This window comes from Balaenoptera acutorostrata, chromosome X, assembly GCF_949987535.1.
Source record: "Balaenoptera acutorostrata chromosome X, mBalAcu1.1, whole genome shotgun sequence".
Lineage (NCBI taxonomy): Eukaryota > Metazoa > Chordata > Mammalia > Artiodactyla > Balaenopteridae > Balaenoptera > Balaenoptera acutorostrata.
Window position 1 is genome coordinate 47588499 of NC_080085.1, and position 7357 is coordinate 47595855.

Below are 7357 nucleotides of genomic sequence, written 5' to 3' on the forward strand. Positions count from 1 at the left end.
GTAGTAAAATGAGTTTGCTGGGCTTTGGAATTAGACCATCCCTATATGGCTATGGCACCTTGAGCAAAACCATCTATCTCTCTGACCCTCATTTTCCTCAACTATAAAAGGAGGGCAGTAAAAGTCAGAAGCAACTGTAGCACAAGAGGGAAGGGCTCTGTAACAGTTAGCTTCCATAGATGACATCCAGGTCATTGTAACAATTCAATAACATCATGTACAGAAAACACAACACAGTGCCTGGTCCAAAGAAATAACAGCTAATGTTGATTGAGTGCTTACTATGCACCTTTGTTAAGTGCTTTACATGGATTAATTTAGCCCATCCTCATAAGGACCTTATGAGAAAGGTACTATTATTCCCATGTTACAGATGAAGAAACTAGGGCTCAGAGAAGTGAGACAACTAACTGATAATTACCCAGATAGTAAGTTCAGAGTCCAACTATGAACTCAGGCAGTCTGGTTCCAGAACCTATACTCTTTAAGCACTATTCTCCCTTTCAGGATATACAGTTAAAAATTTGAAGTTCTCTATTTCCTCTTTTTATTACCAACTCCTTATCCCTTTGTAATTTTCTTCTCCTCACTATCTTCTCTTTTCCTTCTCAATCCTAAGGCAGTAGGACTATGTCGTAACCAGGCAATTTCATCTGTGGAGCAGATTATCATCATTAATAGTATATTAACATAAATGGAATCATACTCTATAATGATCTGCAATTTCCTTTTTTTCCATTTGACCACATGGCAATATGCCATGTAGGTCTTTCCATATAAATTCTTTCTTTTTCGTGGAGTCATACTATTCAAGAATCTGAATGTTAACATAATTTATTTAAACACTCACTTATTAATGGAAATTTAAGTGACTTCCAGGGATTTCCCCCCTCCATTATGAATAATGTTGCAATAAATATCTTTGGGCTTATGTGAGGATATTTTTTATATAGTAGCACCAAAAAAAAATTCCTGGGTCAAAGGATATATAGACATTAAAATTTTTGATACTGCTAATTTGCCCTATACATTTGCTATACATCCCCATTAATGGTGCATAAGAGTATGTGTGTCTGCACCGGTCAGAATGGCCATCATCAAAAAATCTAGAAACAATAAATGCTGGAGAGGGTGTGGAGAAAAGGGAACACTCTTGCACTGTTGGTGGGAATGTAAATTGATACAGCCACTATGGAGAACAGTATGGAGGTTCCTTAAAAAACTAAAAATAGAACAACCATACGACCCAGCAATCCCACTACTGGGCATATACCCTGAGAAAACCATAATTCAAAAAGAGTCATGTACCAAAATGTTCATTGCAGCTCTATTTACAATAGCCAGGACATGGAAGCAACCTAAGTGTCCATCATCGGATGAATAGATAAAGAAGATGTGACACATATATACAATGGAATATTACTCAGCCATAAAACGAAACGAAATGGAGGTATTTGTAGTGAGGTGGATGGAGTTAGAGTCTGTCATACAGAGTGAAGTACGTCAGAAAGAGAAAAACAAATACAGTATGCTAACACATATATATGGAATCTAAGGGAAAAATAAAAGGTCATGAAGAACCTAGTGGCAAGATGGGAATAAAGACACAGACCTACTAGAGAATGGACTTGAGGATATGGGGAGGGGGAAGGGTAAGATGTGACAGGGTGAGAGAGTGGCATGGACATATATACACTACCAAATGTAAAATAGATAGCTAGTGGGAAGCAGCCGCATAGCACAGGGAGATCAGCTCGGTGCTTTGTGACCACCTAGAGGGGTGGGATAGGGAGGGTGGGAGGGAGGGAGACACAAGACGGAAGAGATATGGGAACATATGTATATGTATAACTGATTCACTTTGTTATAAAGCAGAAACTAACACACCATTGTAAAGCAATTATACTCCAATAAAGATGTTAAAAAAAAAAAAAAAAAGAAGTCTACAGGGACTTCCCTGGTGGTCCAGTGCATCCAATGCAGGGAGTATGGGTTTAATCCCTGGTTGGGGAGCTAGGATTCCACATGCCTCTTGGCCAAAAAAAAAAACATAAAAAAACCCAGAAGCAATATTGTAAAAAATTCAATAAAGACTTAAAAAAAAATGGTCCACATCAAAAAAAAAATCTTCAAAAAAAAAGAAGTCTACAAATTACAAATGCTGGAGAGGGGTGGAGAAAAGGGAACCCTCCTACACTACTGGTGGGAATGTAAGTTGGTACAGCCACTATGGAAAACAGTATGGAGGTTCTTCAGAAAACTAAAAATAGAACTACCATATGATCCAGCAATCCCACTCCTGGGCATACATCTGGACAAAAATATAATTCAAGAAGATACATACACTCCAGTGTTCATAGCAGCACTATTCACAATGGCCAAGACATGGAAACAACCTAAATGTCCATCGACAGATGAATGGATAAAGAAGATGTGGTACATATATACAATGGCATACAACTCAGCCATAAAAAAAGAACAAAATAATGCCATTTGCAGCCATGTGGATGGAACTAGAGATTATCATACTAAGTGAAGTAAGTCAGACACAGAAAGACAAAACCATATGATATCACTTATATGTACAATCTAAAATATGACACAAATGAACTTTTATTGAAAGAGAAACATACAGACATAGAGAACAGACTTGTGGCTGCCAAGTGGGGGAGGGTGGGAGAGAGATGGAGTGGGAGTTTGGGATTAGCAGATGCAGTAAACCACTAGGTCCTACTATTCAGCACAGGGAATTATAATCAATATTCTATGATAAACCATAATGGAAAAGAATATGAAAAAAAAACATATATATAACTGAATCACTTTGCTGTACAGCAGAAATTAACACAACATTGTAAATCTACTGTATTTCAATAAAACTAAATAAAAATTGTAAAACTAAAAAAAAAGAGTATGTGTGTCTGTTCTCTCATAGACTTGCCAACACCATTTAAAAAATTTAATTAATTACTTAACTGAAGTATACTTAATTTACAATATTATAACTAATATTTATTATTTCCTTCCCTCTGCTAACTTTGGATTTAGTTTGCTATTTTAATTTCCTATTTCCTTAAGGTGTAAAGTTAGGTTATTGGTTTGATATATTGTTTCTTTTTAAAAATATGTTTTTATAACTATAAATCTCTGTTTGAGCACTGCCTTGCTGCATCCCATATGTTTTGATAGGTTGTATTTTCATTTTAATCCAGTTCTAAGTATTTTCTAATTTCCCTTGTGATGTATTCTTAGACCTACTGATCGTTTAATAGTGTGTTGCTCCATTTCCACATATTTGTGAATTTTCCAGTTTCACTTGTTATTGATTTTCAGTTTCATTCCTTTGTCACCACAGAAGATATTTTGTATGATTTTATTCTTTTTAAATTAACTGAGACTTGAGGCTCAATTTATGGTGTATCCTGGAGAATGCTCCGTGTGCACTTGAGAAAAATATGTATTCTGCTATTGCCAGCAGAGCATTCTGTATATGTTATTTGTTCTAGTTGGTTTATAGTGTTTTGCAAGTTCTCTATTATTGATCTTCTGTTTATGGGTTGTTGTTCTACCCATTACTGACAGTGGAGTATTGAAGTATAGAACTATTATTGTAGAACTATTTCTCCCTTCTGTTTTGCCTGTTTTTGCTTCATATATTTTGTGATGGTCTTGTTAGTTGTGTGTATGTTTATAATTACAGCTCCTTGGTGAATTGACCTTTTAATCAATATGTAATGTCCTTCTTTGTACCTTGAAACACATTTTGAATTAAAGTCTGTTTATTATGATATTTGTATAACTACCCCAGTTCTCTTTTGGTTACTATTTGCGTGGAGTATTCTTTCCATAATTTCACTTTCAACCTACCAGTTTCTTTTGATTAAAATGAGTCTCTTGTAGGCAGCATATAGTTTGATAATAATTTTTTCATCCATTCTGTCAATCTATGCCTTTTGATTACAGAGTTTACTCTATTTACATTTAAACTTATTACTGATAAGGAAGAATTTGCTTCAGCCATTTTGCTATTTTTTTCTATATGTCTTATAGCTTTTCCTTCCTCATTACCTCCATTACTGCCTTCATTTGTGTTTAATTGATTTTTTGTTGTTGTGTTCCATTTTGGTTCCTTTCTCATTTTCCTTTTTGTATATTTTTGAGTTATTTTCTTCGTGGTTATCCTGGGGATTATAAGTAACATATTGAATTCATAACATTTTAGTTTGAATTAATACTAACAGCTTCAGTAGCATGCAAAACTCTGCTCTTATACTCCTAGACACCTCTGTCCTTTCCCCTTTATGATGTTATTGTCATAACTTGCATCTTTATACAATGTGTATCCACTAGCATTGACTTATAATTATTGTTTTATGAATTTGTCTTTCAAATCATGTAGTAAAAAAGAAAAGTTACAAACCAATAATAAAATAATACTGAATTTTATATTTACCTATTTAATTACCTTTACCAGTGTTCTTTATTTCTGTGTATGGCTATCTAGCATCCTTCCCTTTCAGCCTGAAGGACTCCCTTTTGCATTTCTTGTAGGGCAAGTCTACTGGTGACAAATTCTTCTGATTTTGTTTGTTTGGGGCTGTCTTGATTTCTCCTTCAGTTCTGATGAACAGTTTTGGCAGATACAGAATTCTTAGTTGACTATTTTTTTCTTTTCACACTTTAAGTATGCCTTCTGGCCTCCATGGTTTTTGATGAAAAATCAGCCATTAGTTTCTGGGGAAAACTGAAATGCAGGAGAACCCTGCTTCCCCAACACACCCCCCAAAAAGTTCAATGATTGAACAGCTATCCATGAATAAAAACAGCTCTGGAAAACATCTAGAGTCCACCTAGGAATTTTAGCAACACAGTGGAACAAAAAACTGAGAATTTTTGAGAACCACACAAGCAGAGATAGAAGACAACTTCATTCCACCTGCAACATCCCATCTCCCAAAGCAGCATTGTTCAGCACCAAGAAAGAACTTCCACCAAGAAAGAGTTCCTCTCTCTAGGAAATGAAGAGTAGGGGTGAGCAAACAGCTTATCCAGCCTCTTGAGGCATTGCAGAAAGTTCCCACTTTGGTTCACCCCACCTAGACCAGAAAAGCTGAAATGTATAGAGCCAGCTAAGAACAAGGAAGAAAAGCAGAGGCTATTATTAGCAGACATGCAGCAGGAGCAATCATAGTTCACAAAGACCTACTCTGCAGACGAATTCAGCAAATTTCACCACTGAGGAAACCAACAGCCAGCACAGTTGCTGTGGATTGCCTGCATATTTCACCAGCTTTCACTCCACAGGTATTTGCATTTGCTGATGCCAGCCATCTGAGTTCCTTCCCACTCCTTTCCTCCTCCCACCCCTGCCAGAGCCCAGGAACCATACCAACAGCCATCCAGGATCCTGAAGCTATGCAAGTATAAGTTGCCAGCTGCCTGAGTCCCTCCCTGCTACTGCCAGAGCCCAGGAGCCACACCCATAGCCGTGTTGAGCCTCTGCATCTGCATGAGTGCAAAATGCCAGCCTAAGCACCCTGGATGACTTTCACCACTGTGCTTCTGCTTGGGGCCTCCAGCTGTGCATCTACATGGAACTAGCCTGATGCCTCCACTGTAGCTTTCATACCCTGAGGAAGAGCGTGCAGCCACAGTGGGCACACCAAAAACCAGGGCTTGTGGAGCAGCTTCTGAGCCCAGATCAGACCCTGTCTTCTGTCACTGTCCAGCACTACCACACCCACCCGTAGCTAACCTCTTCAGCTGTGCGCCTGCATGCTCCCAGCCTGGATCCTGTCATCAGCCATCAGCTTCCACTGCAGTACACATGTCCAGGGTGAGAGGGGCAGGGAGAGTTGGAGCCACAGGTGATCACATGGAACGCCACAGCCCCTGCAGCTGTTTGTGGGCCTAGATTAATCACTGGCTGGCAACATCACACCTACCCATAGCTAGCCCTTCTAGCTGTGTACCTTCATGTCCCTAGCCCAACTCCCACCATCAGCCTCCAATGAAGCACACATGCTTAAGGAAAAAATGTGCAGGCACAGATGTCTGCAGCTAGCCTCTGCAGCTGAGTGTGTGCACACCACTGGCTCTGACCAGCACCACTGCCTGCCCTGGTCCCTAGCTGCTAGATCTGGAGGTGCCACTAAGGAGTCCAATAGTCCTTGCATCCACTGCGTACCCTCCCCACACACTGTTCTGTGCTCACCAAGGACCACATAGTTGTCAGTGCTGTGGACCAAATTGGCCTAAACTGAAGAGACATCATGCTTCCCAGATGCAGTGCCACCACAAACCCCCATACTTGGCAACCTGGACCACTAGACCCAAGTCACAGCATGATACAGTGTGCCTCTATTCATAGGTGAAATGCTTCTGTTACTGAAGTCAGTCCATAAAGTCTAGAAGAGTTGACTACTCCTTCAAATGTGCAGATACATAGTCAAGGTTACAGGAATCATGAAAAAAATCAGGAAAATACATCTCTACCAAAGGAATACAGTAAACCACCAACAACTGCCCCCAGAGAAATAGAGCTCAAGGAAGTGTTCAACAAAGAATTCAGAATAATTATTCTACAGATGCTCAGAAAGCTACAAGAGAACACAGATAAACAATTTAATGATGTCAGGGAAACAGTGCAAGAACAAAAGGAGAAGTTCAATCAAGAGATAGAAAACATAAAAAAATAAACAAACAGAAATTTTGGAGCTAAATACAATCGCTGAATGGAAGAATCCAATAGAGAGCTCCAACAGCACACTTTAACAAACAGAAGAGAGAATCAGTGAGCTAGAAGGCAGATCAATTGAAATTATCCAATCAGAGAAGAAAAAAAAATGAATGAAAAGGAATGAAGAAAGCCTATGGAAATTATGAAATACCATCAAAAGAAATGTTATACTTAACTGGAGTCCCAGAAGAAGAGATGGAGAGAGGGCTGAAGGCTTATTTAAAGAAATAATGGCTGAGAACTTCACAAACCTGGGAAGGGATATAGATATTCAGGTTCATGAAGCTAATAGGTCACCTCAAAATTTCAGTCCAAAACAATGTTCTCCAAGATACATAATAATAAAATTGTTTAAAACCAAAGACAAAGAGAGAATTTTACAAGCAACAGGAAAAAAAAAAATTTCTCCGATGAGGGAACACCCATAAGGCTATCAGTGGATTTCTCAGCAGTGAACTTACAGGTTAGGAGAGAGTGGGATGATATACTCAAAGTGCTAAAAGAAACTGCCAACCAAGAATACTTTAGCCAGCAAAGTTGTCCTTCAGAAATGAAAGAGAGATAAAGAGTTTCCCGGGCAAAAGCTGAGGGATTTCATCACCACTAAAGCTACCTTAC